The sequence below is a fragment of the Natrix helvetica genome (genome assembly GCF_964273705.1).
Source record: "Natrix helvetica genome assembly, chromosome: 7".
NCBI lineage: Eukaryota > Metazoa > Chordata > Lepidosauria > Squamata > Natricidae > Natrix > Natrix helvetica.
In genome coordinates this window covers 4506431-4525524 of record NC_138558.1, presented here as the reverse complement: position 1 = coordinate 4525524, position 19094 = coordinate 4506431, and the positions used below count along the sequence as shown (strand labels likewise).

At 43.3% G+C, this 19094-nt stretch overlaps 1 protein-coding gene across 1 annotated transcript in view; it reads left to right on the top strand.

The window, feature by feature from the left end:
* Positions 1 to 2834: 2834 nt before the first annotated feature.
* PTPRA (protein tyrosine phosphatase receptor type A) overlaps positions 2835 to 19094 on the top strand; it is a 119743-nt gene continuing 103483 nt past the window's right edge. Inside the window, 1 exon segment of the mRNA XM_081960097.1 lies at positions 2835 to 3160. The gene's annotated coding sequence lies outside the window, so the exon portion shown is untranslated.

The following is a 19094-nucleotide window of genomic DNA, read 5'->3' as shown; positions in this document are numbered from 1 at the left end:
TGCCAAATTTCAAATTTGTAGGCTTTACGGTTCTGAAGATTTCGTGGTGAGTGAGTGGTATTTGGCTTTTATATATATAGATTATGTAATCAGTAATATATTAACTTCGCCTGCGGTGGGCACTGGGTGGATTGAGAAGCTCAGAAGCCGTCCCATTCCCGGATATAGAAAAAAGATTACGTTTGGCACAAACGGAACCAATGTTGATGCTGATGATCACATATTTATTGTATATTATGATATGTAATTAGTCTATAATATTATACTAATATACTTTATTAAATTTTATTGTATATTGGTGAAATATATATACTTTTCATTATTAATATAGCTATTATATCATATACAAAATAGATACTAACTATATTACTAATATACTTTATTATATATGAAAATATATATTATATTAAATTATATTTTACATATTATGATATATAATGAAGTAGCATGGTACATTTTATATCTTATTAAATATGATATAAATAGCTCATGTTATATATATTACACACTTAAAATATGTAGTAAGCATCTATTATGTATAATAATACACTATAAAATATACTATACAAATATGTGCTTTATTGTGCATTGAAATGAATATAGGTCAAATATAATGACAATATACATATTATTATTGCATATTATGTTTTATAATAAAGCATAATGTATAATTCAATATAATTTTGGTCTGCTTTTCCCCCACCTCTCTTTCCTCTTCCACTTTACCTAGTCCAGCTGCAGATCTTTGCATTTTCTGCTAAATGTAGTCCTCGAATTACGACCACAATTGAGCCCAAAATTTCAGTTGCTAAGCGAGATGCCTCTTAAGTGAATTCTGCCCCGTTTGAAGACCTTTCTCACCACCGTTGTTCAGGGAATCCAGCTTCCCCTTGACTTTGATGTCAGAAGGTAGCAAAAGGGAAATAACGCGATCGCGGGGATGTTGCGACCGTCATAAGTTGCTCCAAGTTGTTGGATACCCATTTGTCTGAAGTGGTGTAGGGTTTCCTGCCTAAGCAGGGGGTTGGACTAGAAGACCTCCAAGGTCCCTTGCAACACTGTTATTCTAAATATTCTAAATAAGTAAGAGCCAGTTGCCAAGTGCTTGAATTCTGACTACATGGCCACGGGGAGGCTCCAATGGTCATAAGTGTGTAAAAACGGTTATAAATCCCTTTTCCCAGTGTCATTACAACTTCAAATGGCCAATAAATAGAACCGTTGCAAGTCGAGGACTACCTAGGTAGAGATCCTAGATCAGCGATGGCGAACCTTTTTCGGCTCGCGTGCCATAAGTGGGGGGAGCGCAGGGGGGTCGTGTGCAGGCGTGCCACACTCATAATGCAATGTGCGATGCCCCCAGTACACTACAGGCGCTCCCCCCCCCCATTTTTTGCACTTGCTCCGAAGGCTTCAGGGACTTCAGGAGGCTTCCCTGAAGCCTTCGGAGCAGTCAAAATGACCCTCCGAGCAAACCGGAAGTGAGCGCTCCTGTTAGATACTTGTTCTATCTACAGTAGTTTCCACCAAGGTCCTCTGTTCCGGAGGGAACATAGGTTTAATCTTATTGGTCGAAGGGTCTGACAGCTCCGTATAAAAGGGCTGCTGTCAGACTCAACCTTCGCTGGATTGTTCTCACTTGTTGTACTTAATAAAGAGCTGTTGTTACCGTTAAGCCTGTGTGTGCCTATCCATGACCCAATCTAACAGCTCCGAAGGCTTCAGGGAAGCCTCCTGAAGGTCCCTGAAGCCTCCGGAGCGCTCAAAACGACCCTCTGAACAAACCGGAAGTCCGTTCCCAAACTTCCGGTTTGCCCGTAGGGCTGTTTTTTTGCGCTCTGGCGGCTCTATGGGAGCTCATGAAGCCTCCGGAGGGCCTCTGGTGGGGGGAGAGGCTCTTTTCGCCCTCTCCAGGCTCCTATAAAGCGAAAAATGGCTTTTAAAAAGGGTGAACTCAGCTCACCAGCGTGCGCATGCGTGCCGCCCAGCTAACAAGGCAGCGCCTCGCGTGCCCTGACAAATGGCTTCAGGTGCTACCTGTGGCACGCGTGCCATAGGTTCGCCATCCTGGTCCTAGATCCTAGGTAGAGGCAGATGTAGGGTCTCCTACTTGGGCAGGAGGTTGGACTAGATGACCTGCATTGATATGTACTCATTTTATGTGTTCATGGCCATGTCGTACTTATTTATATCCATCTATCTGTACCAATCTCATGCGCTAATGCCCATGTCTATACTAACACCTGTTACCTTGTGCATGCTGACCAATAAAATAAATGATAAATAAATAAAATAAGATAAATAAAATAAAATAAGATAAATAAAATAAAAGAAAATAAAATAAAATAAAGAAATAAAAGAAAATTAAAAATAAATTAAACAAAATAAATAAACAAATAAAATAAATAAAATAAATAAAAGAAAATAAATTAAAAATAAATTAAATAAATTAAATAAAACAAATAAACAAATAAACAAAACAAACCAAACAAACCAAAATAAACCAAAATGAACCAAAATAAACCAAATAAACCAAATAAATAAAATAAAATAAAATAAAAGGTCCCTTCCAACTCTGTTAATCTGTTACTTTCATCCTCCCCCCGTCCCCCTCCCTTTCCCCGCCCGTTGCCAACGGCCTCCCTCTTTCCCTCCTTCCCTTTTCCGAAGGTGGCCGAGGCTTCCCGAGTCCCAGAGCGCGAGCGCGGGCTGCCCTCTCGGGTCGGGTCGGGTCGGGGGAAGGGGAGAGGGGGTGGGCGGAGCGTGGCACCGGCCCCGTCCAACCAGAGCCTCCCTCTCATCCGCCCAATCGCCGCGCGGCTTCCATGCGCCAGCGGGCGCGTGGGCCGGGGCTTCGGGGAGCGAGGGAGGGAGACGCCGCCGCTGTTGCTGCCGCCGCCCGCGAGCGCCTGGTTGGGAAGCGCTGCCCTCGCCCCCCCCCGCCCGCCCGCGCTGGCCGTTGCTGCGGACCCTCCTCCTCCTTCTTTCGGGCTGCTGGAAGCGCCTCCGCCGCCGCCCTCGCTCGTCGTCCCCGTGCATGGAGCGGCACCGCGGTGGCGGCGAGGGCGGCGGGCAGGCTCGGCAGCCGCCGCTGGGGAAAGGGAGGTGCCGCCGCCGTCGCGCCAGGGACCGGAGGAGGAGGCTGTGAGCTCCGCCCGTCGTAAGTCCGAGTCATTTCCCCCCTCCCTCCCCCTCTTCCCTTTCTCTGGGGGGGGACGCTCCCCAACCCCCTTTAACCCCCCCTCTCTCGTTTGCACTTTTACACCCCCCTCCTTTCGGCGTGCACATCTGCCCTCTTTTAAGGTTGGAGCTGGACTCCATCTCCCATCATCCGCAGCACCCCTCCCCCCCAAGAAGGAAGCCTTCAAACTCTCCTTTGAGCTTCTCTCCTTTTGGGGTGGTGGAATCCCCCCCCCCCTTTTTTTTTCCTTTTCCCCTCCCTTCCCAGTGCAAATTTCCTCATTATTACTATTATTTATTATTATTAATATTATTATCTCTTTCATTCATGAAACAGTCAACTGAACATTTAAAAATGTATCCAAACATCATAGACTGGTGATTAGTATTATTAGTATTATTATCTCTTATTCATGAAACATGAAACTCAGCCAACTGAACCTTTAATTGCAAATATAGGTGGTTGTTATATTATTATTATTATTATTATTATTATTATTATTATTATTATTATTATTATTATTGCATCAACAGAATTGTATCACAGCGGCCAGTTGATTATTATTATTATTGTTATTATTATTGTTGTTGTTGTTATTATTATTATTATTATTATTATTATTATTATCTCTTTTATTTATGAAACATGAAACAGTCAACTGAACATTTAAAAATGTATCACAAATATATACTGGTGCTTATGAATTATTCTTATTCTTATCTTATTATTAGTATTAGTATTAGTTTTATTAGTATTAGTATTATTAGTATTTTAATGGAAGGCAGAGGACCTTCTTCCCTCCTTCCTTCCCAGTCCCCATCCGCCTGGGCTGCCCCCTTCCAACCTTGCTTTTAACCTAGTTATTGCCAGGAAACAAACCAGGTTTACGGGCTGCCCAGCCATGCAAGGCTCCGGAATCACCTTTGCACCCCAGCCCCCAAAGCCTCCACACTCCCACCCTGTTGCTGGCTGTTTTCCTGACTGCGGGTTACCTACGATCTCGCTGGAAAAGTATTTCCTACTGCTTTTTCTTTCGATTTAGATCTGCCAAAGGGGTAGGTTGTTTTGGGAAGAGACGGGAGAGAGTGGGGGGGAATGGAATATTTTTCTGGAGAAGCTGGATTTTTTTTTGGAGCTGCGTTGCTGACCCTCCCAGACTCTGCAAGTTTGTCTCATGCGAGAAACATCAAGGGAAGCATGTATATCTATATCTATCTATCTGTGTATATTCTCCGATACAGGAAGCGCATGCATCATTTTTTGGGGAATCCGGGGAAAATCTATCGAACCGTGGTGGCTTAACAAGGCCCTTCTCTTCTTTTCCGGCGGTGAGGAAGTGAGCCGAGGCCTCTGGCCCAGCCCAGCTCGCTTGGCATTCAGACAGATGCTTTCCACCCTGTTTTTCCTTCTCTCCCTCCGGCCGGCCGAGATGCAGGAAGGAATGAGAGCAGAGCCTGTCGTGAAAGGCGGCTTCGAGGCCTTTCCCAAAAGGGGCATTTTGTGTGTGTTTGTGTGTATGCATGCAGTGTACATGTGCATGTATGTATGTGTATACATATATGAAGCGGAGGCGAAAGGAAAAGGAAATATTTGGGTGGGATTTAAAGTCTTCTCCCACTTTTGTTTTTGGTGGTCTCCATCCATCCAAAGCGATGGATTGAGACCGGATGGTCACTTGTCTGGAATAGCTTGAGCAGGGGGGCTGGACTAGAAGACCTCCAAAGGTCCCTTCCAGCTCTATTCTGATTCTGAGATTCAGCACAGGCAGTCCTTTGACTCAAATGACTATTCGAAGTGACAAAAGCACTGAAAAAAACAACAACCCCTGGACATTGTTTCACACTTACGACGGTTGCAGCACACACACACACACACACGGGTCATGGGATCAAAATTCAGACGCTTAGCCCCTGACTCATATTTATGATGGGTGCCGGGGGTCATGTGATCCCTTTTTGCGACCATACCAGTGGTGGGTTCTGGGTGGTATGGCCCGGTATAGGCATACTGGTGGCAGCTGGGAGAAGCGGCCACCGTTCCCTTTTTGAGGGAAATGGGCCAATTGCGCACACAACATACGGCGCCTGCGCGACCTCCGCCATGTATGCGCAGCGTGCGTGCCCGAGGTGGATGCCCGGCCCCATCGCAGTGTACCGGTTGCGACGGGATCCAGGACCCACCACTGGACCATACGGAAAGCCAAGCCAATGTGGGGAGCTGGATTCACTTAACAACATTGTTATTAATTAATTAAGCAATGGGTGGAAACTAATCAAGGAGAGAAGCAACTTAGAACTGAGGAGAAACTTCCTGACAGTGAGAACAATTAATCAGTGGAACAGAAATTGTCTCCAGAAGTTGTGAATGCCCCAACACTGGAAGTCTTTAAGAAGATGTCGGATAGCTATTTGTCTGAAACGGTATAGGGTTTCCTGCCTAGGCAGGGGGTTGGACTAGAAGACCTCCAAGGTCCCTTCCAACTCTGCTATTGTATTGTATTGTATAATTGAACAGCTGCAGTGAGATTCCCTTAAGCACTGTGGCAAGAAAGGTTGTAAAACAGGGCAGATTTCACTTAACCATTGTCTAGCTTAGCAACAGAAATGTTGGGCTCAGTTATTGTCATAATTCAGGGACTGCCTCTACAGAAATTAAAAGCTTGATATACTTTTGGAAACAATTATCGACAGAAATTTTGGGCACGATTGTGGTTGTTAAGTCGAGATTTACCTGTATTTAAGGGTGGATTTTGGGGGGGTTCCTTGGTGGTTTCTGAATTTTCTTGCAGACATTTCATGACCCATTACTATCAGAGCACTGATGGTGTTACCTAGTTTGGGACATGAAACGTCCGCAAGAAAACAGCCAAGCTCAGAGACCACCAAGGGCCCCTCGTTTCATCCCTGAGCTACAAATATTTTCATTTAAAGGTGGATTTTAGTAGGAGAGAACCCTCCTCCTGCAGTGTCGTTTTTCTCCTTTCCTCTCGGGGGCTGAAAAAGTAGTTTGAAGGATGGTTTTCTTTCTTGCTTTGGATCTGAACTGTGACTTAAAATGTCAACGGGCCGGGCCTTTCCTTATCTCCGGCCTGCATCGCAGGAAGTGCCTTGTAACTCAAACCCAGACTGTTTGACTCTTGAAGTCTACCATTGTGTGCTCTGACCGCAGCAGGGATTTCAAACTTGATCCCCTTGAGAGAGAGAGAGAGGGATCGACTAGGAATCTCTCCCTGGTTTGGCTTTGTCCGTGGAGCAAAGGGGAAGCTTCTGTGACCCTAACCTTTTAAGTCGGTTGCCACTGCAGAATAAATAACATTTTGTTCTTCTGAAAAAGCTTTAATGTTCTTTCCAAAGGCCCACGGATTTTAAACTAATTATTTCCTTATAATTTGTGCAATCTTCCTCCTTTGGGAATTCATCCTTAGAACATCATAGGGTACCTAAAATGTTCCTGTGATGCATTTAAAAAAAAAAGTCTGGATATAATGAAACCTCTTCGTAATAGCAGGTCTGTCTTTCTTCTTACAGTCTGAAAACGGGGCTGAAAAATCATTGTTTTTAAGAATGTTCTGTCTTCAAGAAACCATGCAATATTGTTCGAGGAGATCTGTCTATCTACCTATATCTATCTATTTATCTATATCTATTTATATCTATCTATTTATACATATTTATCTATCTAACTATCATCTTTCTTTCTTTCTTTCTTTCTTTCTTTCTTTCTTTCTTTCTTTCTTTCTTTCTTTCTTATAATTCCTCTCAGATTTTGTTATTCCTATATTTCAAACTTGATTTCTCCATTAAGGTTAGCTTCTTCATATTTGTATTTAAATAGAATAGAATATAGAATAGAATAGAATAGAATAGAATTCTTTATTGGCCAAGTGTAATTGGACACACAAGGAATTTGTCTTTGGTACATAAAGAAAAATAAAATAGAATATATTCATCAGGAATCATAAGATACAACGCTGAGTGATTGTCATAGGTTACTAATAAGCAATTAAATCATAGTAGGAAACAAATAAAACAATATCAATTTTAAAGATACAAGCAACATGGTTATAGCCATAAGTGGGAAGTGGTAGGTACTAGGAAGGATGAGAAGAATAATAGTAATCGAGTCTTAGTAAATAATTTGACTGTTATGGGCATTAGTTGTTTAGCAGAGTGATGGTATTCAGGAAAGGGAATAATTATCTTATTTAGCCATGTTTTCCATTTGTTGCAATCCTTTGAATTAGGGATTATAATACCTGTTGAAGTTTATATCTTTGTGTGCGAGACACATATTTCCAATAAAGGGAGAATTATTAATTAGAGCGAAGGCTGGCAGGGCGTGGAAAATTGGTTTGGAGGTATAGATAAATTTTGAATTATTTGGAAATCGGAGCAGTGATCTGACAGTTTCAAGATTGAGTCGGCGGTTCGGGGCTGGCTACAAAAACCATGTGATCATTTTTTAAAACAAGGTTTTTATCTTTTCCATATTTTCAAATGAGGAGGAAAAATTGAGTTGTTTCTTTTGAACTTACTATAGACTGTTACTGTTGCAAAACTTTTAGCTCCAGTTGTGCAAAGATAGCATTGCTACTGTGTTTATGTAGCTTGTTAAACAAGCAACAGTATTGGATCAAACTCAACATTTCCTTGCAGACTTTTTTTTTTTTAATGCAACAGGATAACTACAAAGTTAAATTAATTGAAAAGAAACATAAAGGTGCATTAAACACAACAGTGAAAAAGTCATGGAGTTTCCAGACACCAATTATAGAACTGAGCCAATTTTTGAGTAAATTAATCTAATAATTAATGGATCGGAGGGGACGGGGGGGGGGGGGAATACATGCTAACTCTGCAAATCATTCCCAAGGATTGCAAATCCCTCCTTAAATGCAGCTAGTCCTCATGGCTTAGTGGGGGTCCATCCTGAATTTAGCAGGATTGTGCAACAAAATAGGGTAGCAGAATTTCCATGGCTAAGTGAGGCGATCATTAAGTGAGGCGCATCTGAATTTAAATCCTACGGTTGCTAAGTGAATCACGTGGTTGCTAAGCGAACCCAACTTCCCCCGTTTTTGCTTGTCAGAAGCCAGTTGGGAAGGTTGCAAATGGGGGGATCGTGGAACAACTAGCTTTGTGCCCAAGGGAGAACTAGAACTCCCAATCTCCTAGTTTCTAGCCCCTTGCCTTTGATCACTGCACCGCGCTGCCTTTCCCTGCGTGACATAATCATTGCAATGAAGGAATGCACTTTGAGCTGGCAGACTTTCACCCATAAATCCCAAGCTAGATTGCTAACATTGATTTTAAAAGCACAAATTACTGGGATTCGCCTGCCAGCTAGCCAAAATTACCTTAAGAATCCAGGTGCCCAAAATGAGTCGACTCGTCCTATTTAGGACATCAACATATCATAGAATCCTAGAACTGGAAGAGACCTCGGGAGGTCTTCTAGTCCAATCCCCTGCCCAAAGCAGGAGTCCTTCTACCATGCTGAACAAATTGTTGTCCAATCTATTGTTATTGTTTATTTATTTATTAAAAATATGAGCATTCCATCTTCCTTTGAACAGCGGGTCGTCTGGGTCCCAATATCTCTCTGCAATAATAGCCATCACAATTTGCAATATCATTCGCATTAGTATTAATTCTCTAATCTTAAAATTATGGCATATTAAACAGTTGAACATAGTGAAAGCCTTTTCATTTCTCACTCTTAATGTATCTCTTCTAATGAAAATTTAATAATATTCAATATGCCGTATTTTTCGGGCTACAAGACGCACCAGTGTATAAGACGCACCAAGATTTCAAAGAGGTAAGTAGGGAAAAAAAGTTTTTGTCCTCCCCGGCCCCCAGGAGCACTCTGCAGGCTTCAGCAGGGCTGGGGGGAGGCAAAAATGCCCCCATTTTTGCAGAAAATGGGGCATTTTTTGCAAAAACCGGGGCATTTTTGCCTTTCTCCAACCCTGTTGAAGCCTGCAGAGTGCTGTTAGGGGAAGGTAAAAACCCCTCCCTTTTTGCGAAAAACAGCCTGTTTTTCACCTGTTTTTTGCAAAAATGGGATGCGGAGGCTGGGCTTCAGGAGGCCAAAAATGACTGTATTCAGTGTATAAGTCACACCAACATTTCCATGCTCTTTTAAGGGGGGGAAAGGTGTGCCTTATTCTCTGAAAAAATACAGTATTCCTATCGTAATATTAACAATTATCATATTGTTTACATCTCTATCTTGACATATTTTCTACCCTTCTTTAAACTCCTCCTTTTATTTCCAACTTCCCTTTTTATTCTCTAACCATTGATAAAACAATTCCCATAGCATACAATATTCAGCTTGTTCTTTCTCCTTAATTGCCAGTGTTAAATCTGTTTATTCCTGCACATTTCTAATATTTTCCTAATCAACTTCTCATCAGTAGGGCTCTCTTCACTTTTCCAATGTTGTGCAAATATAATTCTAGCTGCGGTTAATATGCGAATAATTCAATATGTGTTCTCTTTACTATAAGTTTCAGGTAAAATCCCCAACAGCAATATTTCTGGCATTAAATCAAGGTGCTGTTTTATCCTCTTTTCCAGCCATGTATGTATTTTTTTCCCAGTATTTTTTTGCTTCTACACACGTCCACCACATATGATAATAAGGCCCAGGGGTTGTCCAATCTTTTGAAGATCTCCGTCGATGGGGCATCCCCCACTACAGGAGGCAAGCTGCTGTTCCATTGACTATAGTTAGTCCTCGACTTACAACCACAGTGGAGCCCAAAATCTCTGCTGCTAAGTGAGATGTTAAACGGGTTTCGCCCCATTTTGTGACTTTTGCTTGCCACCGTTGTAAAAGTGAATCACTGCAATGGTTCAATTAGTAACACGGTCGTTAAGTGAATCAGGCTTCCCCGTGGACTTAGCTTGTCGGGAGGTCGCAAAAGGGATCACAGCAACAGTCCGGGGCATAGCAAGGGTCACAAATAGGAAGCAGTTAACCAACCACCCGAATGTAAATCGCATGGGGGATGCTTATGACACCGTCATAAGTGTGAAAAATGGTTGTGAGTCGCTTTTTTCATAGCCGTTTTAACTTCATACGGTCACTAAACAAACTGTTGTAAGTTAAGGACTACATGAATCTGTACCTCCAATGGATTCCTTCAAATCAAAGGGATCTTGGAGTCTTAGTGGATAACCATTTAAATAGGAGCCATCCGTGTGCAGCAGCTGCCAAAAAAGCCAACACAGTTCTAGGCTGCATCAACAGAGGGAGAGAATCAAGATCACGTGAAGGGTTAATACCACTTTATAAGGCCTTGGTAAGGCCACACTTGGAATATTTGCATCCAGGTTTGGTCGCCACGATGTAGAAAAGGTGTGGAGACTCTAGAAAGAGTGCAGAGAAGAGCAACAAAGAGGATTAGGGGACTGGAGGCCAAAATATACGAAGAACAGTTGCAGGAATTGGGTATATCTAGTTTAATGAAAAGAAGGACTAGGGGAGACATGATAGCAGTCTTCCAATATCTCAGGGGTTGCCACAAAGAAGAGGGAGTCAAACTATTCTCCAAGGCACCTGAGTGTAGAACAAGAAGCAATGGGTGAAAACTAATCAAGGAGAGAAGCAACTTAGAACTCAGGATAAATTTCCTGACAGTGAGAACAATTAATCAGTGGAACAGAAGTTGCCTCCAGAAGTTGTGAATGCCCCAACACTGGAAGTCTTTAAGAAGATGTTGGATAGCCATTTGTCTGAAACAGTATAGGGCTTCCTGCCTAGGCAAGGGGTTGGATTAGAAGACCTCCAAGGTCCCTTCCAACTCTGCTATTGTATTGTATTGTATTGTAAATCAGCATTAGGGAAGGAGGACTTTAAAAAACACCATTTTTACCTCTTCACCGATCTGTGCAAATAAATACTGTATTTTTCGGAGTATAAGATGCACCTCCCCCCCAAAAGGGCGTGGAAATGTTGGTGCGTCTTATACACCGAATGCAGCCATTTTTGGCTTCCCGAAGCCTTACCCCCTCATCCCATTTTTGTGAAAAATAGACCGTTTTTTTGCATAAACTGGGTTTGTTTTTTCCTTCCCCCAGCCCTGCTGAAGCCTGCAGAGTGCCTCGGGGGGCTGGAGAAAGGCAAAAACTTTTTTTCCCCTTACATACCTCTTCGAAATCTTGGTGCCTCTTATACACCGTTGCATCTTATAATCTGAAAAATACAGTAGGTTTTGGGTCAAGGTGTTCTCGGGGCAGGATAAAATTGTCCCTGGCTTCTCCAGAGACTCCTGTCTAAGGGGAAAAAAAATTAATAATCTTGGTCCTGGAGACATTTTATAGATTCAAAACTAGGGCTGGCGTTTCTTCCTAGTTCAGAGTCGTTGCGTTATGATCCCCCCCCCCCCCCCCGAAAGCTGCAGAGCTTTACATTCTCCGGACAGATGCTTTTTTGTAAGAATTGTGGGTCCTTGGTGCTCTCTGAGCTTGCTCGTTTCCTTGCAGACGTTTCATGATCCAACTAGGTAACATCATCAGTGCTAGAAGGAAGTGGGGCTTGCGGAGAGGAGGAGGAGAGGAGAGAAGGAGGGAAAGGAGGAGAACTGTGGGGTCTTTGGTGCTCTCTGATCTTGGTGGTTTTCATGCAGACGTTTCATGACCCAACTAGGTAACATCATCAGTGCTAGAAGGAAGTGGGGCTTGCAGACAGGAAGGGGAGGACAAAGGAAGGAGGAGGAGGAGGACTGCATGCCACCTATGGCACATGTGCAATAGGTTCGCCCTCTCGGGCTTAGGATGTTTGGGAGGGCTTTGTGGTGAGTAACGAGAGTTTCGTTTTTCTCTTGAACCCATCACCGGTACAGGTAGTCCTCAACTTACAACAGTTCACTTAGTGACTGTTCAAAGTTACAACGGCACAGAAAAAAGTGACTTATGACCACCTTTCACACTTACGACCTGTTGTTAAGTGAATCCAGCTTCCCCCTTGACTTTGCTTATCAGAAGGTCGCAACAGGGGATTGTGTGACACACACACACACACACACACACACACACCGAGACACTGCGACCGTCATAAATAGGAGTCAATTGCCAAGTGCTTGAATTTTGACCATGTGACCATGGGGATGCTGCAACGGCCGTAAATGTAAAAAAATGGTCATAAGTCAGTTTTTTCAGTGCCGTTGCAACTTTGAGCGGTCACTAAGTGAACTGTTGTAAGTCGAAGACTACCTGTAATAGGAAAAAATAGGGGAGGGAAAAGTGTAGAGAGGAAGGAAGGAAGGAAGGAATTAGAGGAAGGGAGAAAGAAAGGAGGGAGGGAAGAAAGAGAAAGGAAGAAGGAAAGGAAGGAAGGAGTTGGAGGGAGAAAGAAAAAGAAAGAAAGGAGGGAGGGAGGGAAGAAAAGAGAAAGGAAGAAGGGAAGGAAGGAGTTAGAGGAAGGGAGAAAGAAAAAGAGAAATAAAGGAAGGGAAGAAAGAAAGGAAGAAGGAAAGGAAGGAAAGAATGAGTTGGAGGGAGAAAGAAAAAGAAAGGGAGGGAAGAAAAAAGGAAGAGAAAGGAAGAAGGAAAGAAGGGAAGGAAGGAGTTAGAGAAAGGGAGAAAAAAGAAAGAAAGGCGGGAGGGAAGAAAGAGAAAGGAAGAAGAAAAGGAAGGAAGGAAGGAGTTAGAGGAAGGGAGAAAGAAAAAGAAAGAAAGAAGGAAAGAAAGATAGAAAGAAAGAAAAGGCATTGACTCTCGACTCTCTTTGCTGCAGTAGAATAAGAAGTAATATCAAACCTCAAATATTTACTTTTGCATAGTAATATAAACTAGGCATTTCTATAACAACAGATCGATCTAATCAGTAAAAGCCAAAATCAAAGTGTCATTTTTCCCCACCACCACAAGCACAAAGTCCAGAAGTGGTAGACCCAAAAGGACTTGTGTTAATTCTCACTGTTTCCAGTGTCGTCATAAGTCCAAATGTTTGCTAAAGGAATGTTCGTAAGTCAGGGACTACCTGTACCAACCCAGGAACTGAGCATCCTGACAGCATCATTGTTGCAGTCCTGGCTAGATGGGAAATTGTGACACTTTCTCTGACGAAATCAAGATGCCAACGTTGATAAAATGCCACAGGCGTTGCAACTTGCACACCGTGAAGAATCGCAGCTGTTTGGACGTCACACAGAGCCAAAAATATTTAAAGGAAGCGATGATAACGTGTAATTGCAGCCGTAACTAAAATTTGGGACACCGCGCATCCAATTGTACGTTTCAAGGCACCCGAAGTCAGCATAAGTAAACACAGTGGTGTTGTGTAAACTTGAACAAGTTTGCTGCAGCTGGTGTGCCCGTTGCTGACGGATTCAAATTAAGAAAGCGGTGAATATTATGGGCAGAAAAATTTGGATGCTCTCGTAATGAATACTTTGTGGTTTCTCCTTCGGCAAAAAACAACAACTTCTCTCTGTCAGCCGAGGATTTTTATTCTTGCTTTCCCCCCCACTCTTTCTTACCAAGTTTTCTAGTTCAGAAATATTCTTGCCAGCACTGCGTGTTGGAGAGCTCCTCAAATGATATTCAATCATTTTGAAGCCCAAAAATTGTGAAGACCATTCTAAAACTTTCTCTCTCTCTCTCTTTTGCATTCTTTACTATAAGAACTTTTGTGGTCGATTTGGGTTTTTGACTTGTTGAAAGGTCTAATCTCTTTTCAGCTTTACACCTTGAGTGAGCGTGAGATTTTAGGGCATCAAGACACACAAACATTTCTGATAGAACCATCCAGAAACTGGTCAACAACGGGATTTATATGACTTGCTAAAATGTTTAGATAAAGGTAAAGGTTCCCCTCGCACATATGTGCTAGTCGTTCCTGACTCTAGGGGGCGGTGCTCATCTCTGTTTCAAAGCCGAAGAGCCAGCGCTGTCCGAAGACGTCTCCGTGGTCATGTGGCCGGCATGACTCAACTCCCGAAGGCGCACGGAACGCTGTTACCTTCCCACCAAAGGTGGTTCCTATTTTTCTACTTGCATATTTTTACTTGCTTTTGAACTGCTAGGTTGGCACAAGCTGGGACAAGTAACGGGAGCTCACTCCGTTATGCGGTGCTAGGGATTCGAACTACTGAACTGCCAACCTTTCTGATCAACAAGCTCAGGTTCTTAACCACTGAGCGATCCATCCATCCATCCATCCATCCCAAATTCCAGACCATCAATCCATAATTCCAGGTCTTCCTTCTATCCATCCATCCATTCCTTCATCTATACATCTATACATCTATACATACATCTATACATACATACATACATACATACATACATACATACATACATACATACATACTTCCAGGCCATTCATCCATCCAAAATTCCAGGCCGGCCTGCCTTCCTTCCTTCCTTCCTTCCTTCCTTCCTTCCTTCCTTCCTTCCTTCCTTCCTTCCCTCCCTCCCTCCCTCCCTCCATCCATCCATCCATCCATCCATCCATCCATCCTTCCAGGCCCTCCCTCCTGTCCTTCCTTCCTCTCTCCCTCCCTCCCTCCCTCCCTCCCTCCCTCCCTCCCTTCCTTCCTTCCTTCCTTCCTTCCTTCCTTCCTTCCTTCCCTTTAGTATTTTGCTCATTTCCCACAATATTTTCTTTTAAGGAGCTGCTGGCTTGTTGTAATTCCCGAGAGTAAGATTTCGAAATAAGGAACGTGATGCTTTGGGCCACTTTTTCCTAGTACACCCCCCCCCTTTCCTCCCCTCCTTCCCCCAAAGTCGGGAGGGGGGCAGGTTTGTTAAACGCCCTCCACTCATTTGTTGTGAAAACCCCTGCGAGTTTTCTTTCCTTTTATTATTATTTCTGGTGGTCAAGGCATTTCCAGAAGAGGAACAGATAATGCAAAGGGATCACTCAGAACACAGGACTTGCTAGAAGCTGCCATGCTCAGCATGATTAAACAACCCAGCAAATTCAAACGGATGGTTTTTTTTTTTCCCCTGCTTGCGTAGAGAGAAGCTTTCTAGAAGGTGAAACGCCACGGACAAGCATTTTGTCTTCAGTTGCAGAAGAACTGGGATGCCAGCCACCCTTCTGACAACCGGAGAAAGATAAAAGTTTTTAAAATGATAGTGGCATGCTGCTCTGATTCATAATATAACTCAGCATCTGGTTTTCAGCCGGCCAGAGAAAGGAGCCAGGGTTTTTAGCTCGCGATTCTGGTCTTAAGAAAAGATCGGGTTTTTATTCGAACAATATTTTTCTTTCCCTTTCATTTGGAAAGCCAACCACCAGAATCGTTTCTGTGTACAATTAGCCTGCCAACGGGGGTTGGACTAGATGACCTACAAGGTCCCTTCCAACTCTTGTCAATCTATAAAAGTGCGTATAGTCAAGGCGATGGTTTCCCCAGTTGCAATGGATGGCTGTGATGGCTGTTGGACCATAAGGAAGGCTGAGTGCCAAAGAACGGAGGCCCTTGAACTCTGGTGCTGGAGAAGACTCCTGCATTGAGTCCCTTGGACTGCAAGGCCATCCAACCGGTCAGTCCTAGAGGAGATCAACCCTGGCTGCTCTTTAGAAGGCCAGATCCTGAAGAGGAAACTCAAAAACTTTGGCTACCTCATGATAAGGAAGAAGGACTCCCTGGAGAAGAGCCTCATGCTGGGAACGATGGAGGGCGAAAGAAGAAGGGGACGGCAGAGAAGGAGGTGGCTGGATTGAATAGCACATATGTGCGAGGGGACCTTTACCATTACTATTCAAAAGTGCATCTTTGTGTAGTAAATTGAAGAATTATCTTTTGTATATGTATACATTTCAACTAGACTGTGTTGTTTCTCTGAGTCATCTATATATACATATATAAAAACGTGTATGTTCCAGCATAACTCTGGAATGCCATTTCAACCAAACTTGGTACACAGATGACTTACTCTCTGGAAACAAGTACTATGGAGGTAAGACACCCCTCAGGGTGTGTCTGTGTGTGTGTGTGTTCCAGCATAACTCTGGAACGCCTGGGCTGCTGAAACGGAAAGGAATGAATCATATCTATAGTGTCAAATCACAGTACTTTTGATAGTGCTAAAGTGCATTAGAGTGATAATGTTAGGATGCAGCCTGTTGTGCCTTAAGATGGCGCCTACTGTACAGCACAGTAGAATTGCCATGGTAACAGCTTCACAGTACTCCCACAAGGGGGCTCCCTCTAGTAAGGGGGAAAATCCAACATTAGAAATTACATCCCCCCCCCCCCCATAAATAAATACCCAGGCAATGCCGGGTTAACGGCTAGTATAATATATGTGAGTATATGGCTAACTTTGTATTAATTTCTTTATTTTGTGATGTTTATGTAGTGCTTATTGAAGGTGGCGACCCTTTGAGAGCTGCGGGCGTCGAAATTTCATTTTAATGTATGCCGATTCGTGTATATCCAAAGTGACAATATAGTTAGTTATCCTAAGTTCTGGAAGATCAGCTTCTGATTACAAATTGAATCTGGAAATTTTTCTGCAATGGGAACCTTGTGCTATGGCACTCAGGCCTAAAGTTTGTTTGCTGGCCACTCAAAATGGTGTGTCCTTTTTCGTCTCCACGTTTAATTCAAGTTGATTTTTTTTAAATACAGGGTGGAAACCTATCCAGGTGTGTTCCCCCCCCTTCCCCTTACACGCTAATGTTAGCCTGTAATGCTCTTTGTTTATTTGGGCATAATGTCATATATCCAACGTGTAATGTATACATGATAATGTCATGTATAGAAATGCTCATTGATGGGAGATCAGACAACTCTCACTTGCTCAAAAAGCTGTTGGAAGAAAACTCCTTCTGGTTTCAGTTTCAAGGGTGGGGGGAAAGACACTGGAAATACGGAGGCTGCTTGGAAAGATGGTTTAATGGTGGACAGGACCACATGGCTTGAGCTCCTGAACAGAAAAGGGGGAGGGGTGTCACATGCTTCCAGATGTTGGGTGAAGAAGAAAAAGAAGCAGAGACGCTGAATTGGTTGTCAGATTCCCATGGGGCCAGGCAGGGTGTGAGTCCACATTTGGTTGAGCATCGCTTCTTCCCAAGTGCCCTGTGGTGAGATGGGTAAAGGGCTAATACTATCATGCCTTAATCCCATCGCCTTGGAGCTGAAGGGGGTGGAGACCTTTGTTATGTAGAATAGATTGCCTCAGGCCTTTTAATGGCCCATTGACAAAGGTGGGGGCGGCCGAGATTCTACTTCTCCTTTTAGGGGAAATATTCTGCCTTTTCAATATTTCCCAAAATATTTCATTTCTCTAGGAGAGTAGGGGTGGGTTTTAACTTCCAACGAAGCCATGGTTCAAAAAAAATTTTTTCTGGCTGGAGCAAAAATACACTTCACCACCATCTCTCCCTTAGCAACGAAAATTTGGGGTTTCCAGACCCTGGAAACATGGAGGCTGCTTGGAAAGATGGTTTAATAGTGGTCAGGACCACGTGCCTTGAAGATGTTGGTTGAAGAAGAAAAAAAAAGGGCAGAGATGCTGAGAGTGCGTGGGTTTTATACCCTCTCTGGCCTTTTGAATTTGAGCTTTTATTCTGATTGGTTGTCAGACTCCCTTGGGGCCATGGAGGGACAACTCCGTAGGCTGTCCTGAGTCCCAAGCTTGGTTGACTCTTGCTGGGTGATGATGAAATGAAAGGGCTTTGGGATTCCTATTATGGCGCTGCCTGAAGGAGGTAGACCTTTGTTATGTAGAATAGACTGCCCAGGCCTTAATGACCCATTGACAACGTGTGTGTGTATGAGTTTCTGCCTCCTTTTTAAGGGAAATATTCTGCCCTTTTAATATTTCCTAAAATAGCTTCATTTTCCTAGGAGAGGGGTGGGTTGCTACCGAGGAAAATGAGATTTTGAAACTCCTGTATCCCTTTGTTATTATCTTGATATTATGAACCGTTTCAATGCAGGGATCACTTTGCATTAATTGAATATTGGCATTCAATTATTTGGATAACTTTGAGGGTTAAAAATAGAGAGGAAGAAAGCATTCTATCAATCAGTAAAGATAAAAGGTCCCCTCTCACATGCATGCTAGTCGTTCCCAACTCTAGGGGGCGGTGCTCATCTCCGTTTCAAGGCTGAAGAGCCAGCGCTGTCCGAAGACGTCTCCGTGGTCATGTGGCCAGCATGACTCAACACCGAAGGCGCACGGAACGCTGTTCCCTTCCCACCAAAGGTGGCCCCTATTTTTCTACTTGCATGTTTTAACGTGCTTTCGAACTGCTAGGTTGGCAGAAGCTGGGACAAGTAACGGGAGCTCACTCTGTTACGCAGCGCTGGGGATTCGAACTGCCGACCTTTCTGATTGACAAGCTCAGGGTCTTAGCCACTGAGCCACCGCATTCCCTATTGAATCCATACGGAATACAATTGAGGAAGTCCACATAAAGTTGTTTTGTTTTCTTCACCTTTCAGAGTTGACCACAACTTAGGGGGGAAAAAAGAACCTCTGAAAATTACATCGAAGCATCTGTTGTATGATGAGGTTTTCCATCTTTATAAGCTGATTATGCATTTCTTTAATCCAATTTCTGTAGCCAACCATCTCATTGGACGACCCTGGGCAGCTTAACCATCACAAAACCGGCTACGGTAGAAAACAATGGAAACCGGATAAATTTGTTCCTTACTTATAAATATACTTTTTTTTGACTTGTTTACTTATATTGACTTCTATTAGTTAATTGCATCCAATTGGTTTCTAACTCCTCTAAGCTTAGACTCCGCTGTGGAATTCCTCTTGGGAAAGGGTGTGGGAGAGGCCCCCGGGGAAGGGAATGTGGATTTCGGAAAGAGGGAAAACATGTGAGTTTATATAAGATGCAGGAGTCTGTTTCCCCCCCCCCCCAACTCCCCCAAAAGGGTGGGGTTTGCTTGTTAGCAAAAGTTAAACTGCCCTGGGATTTCTTT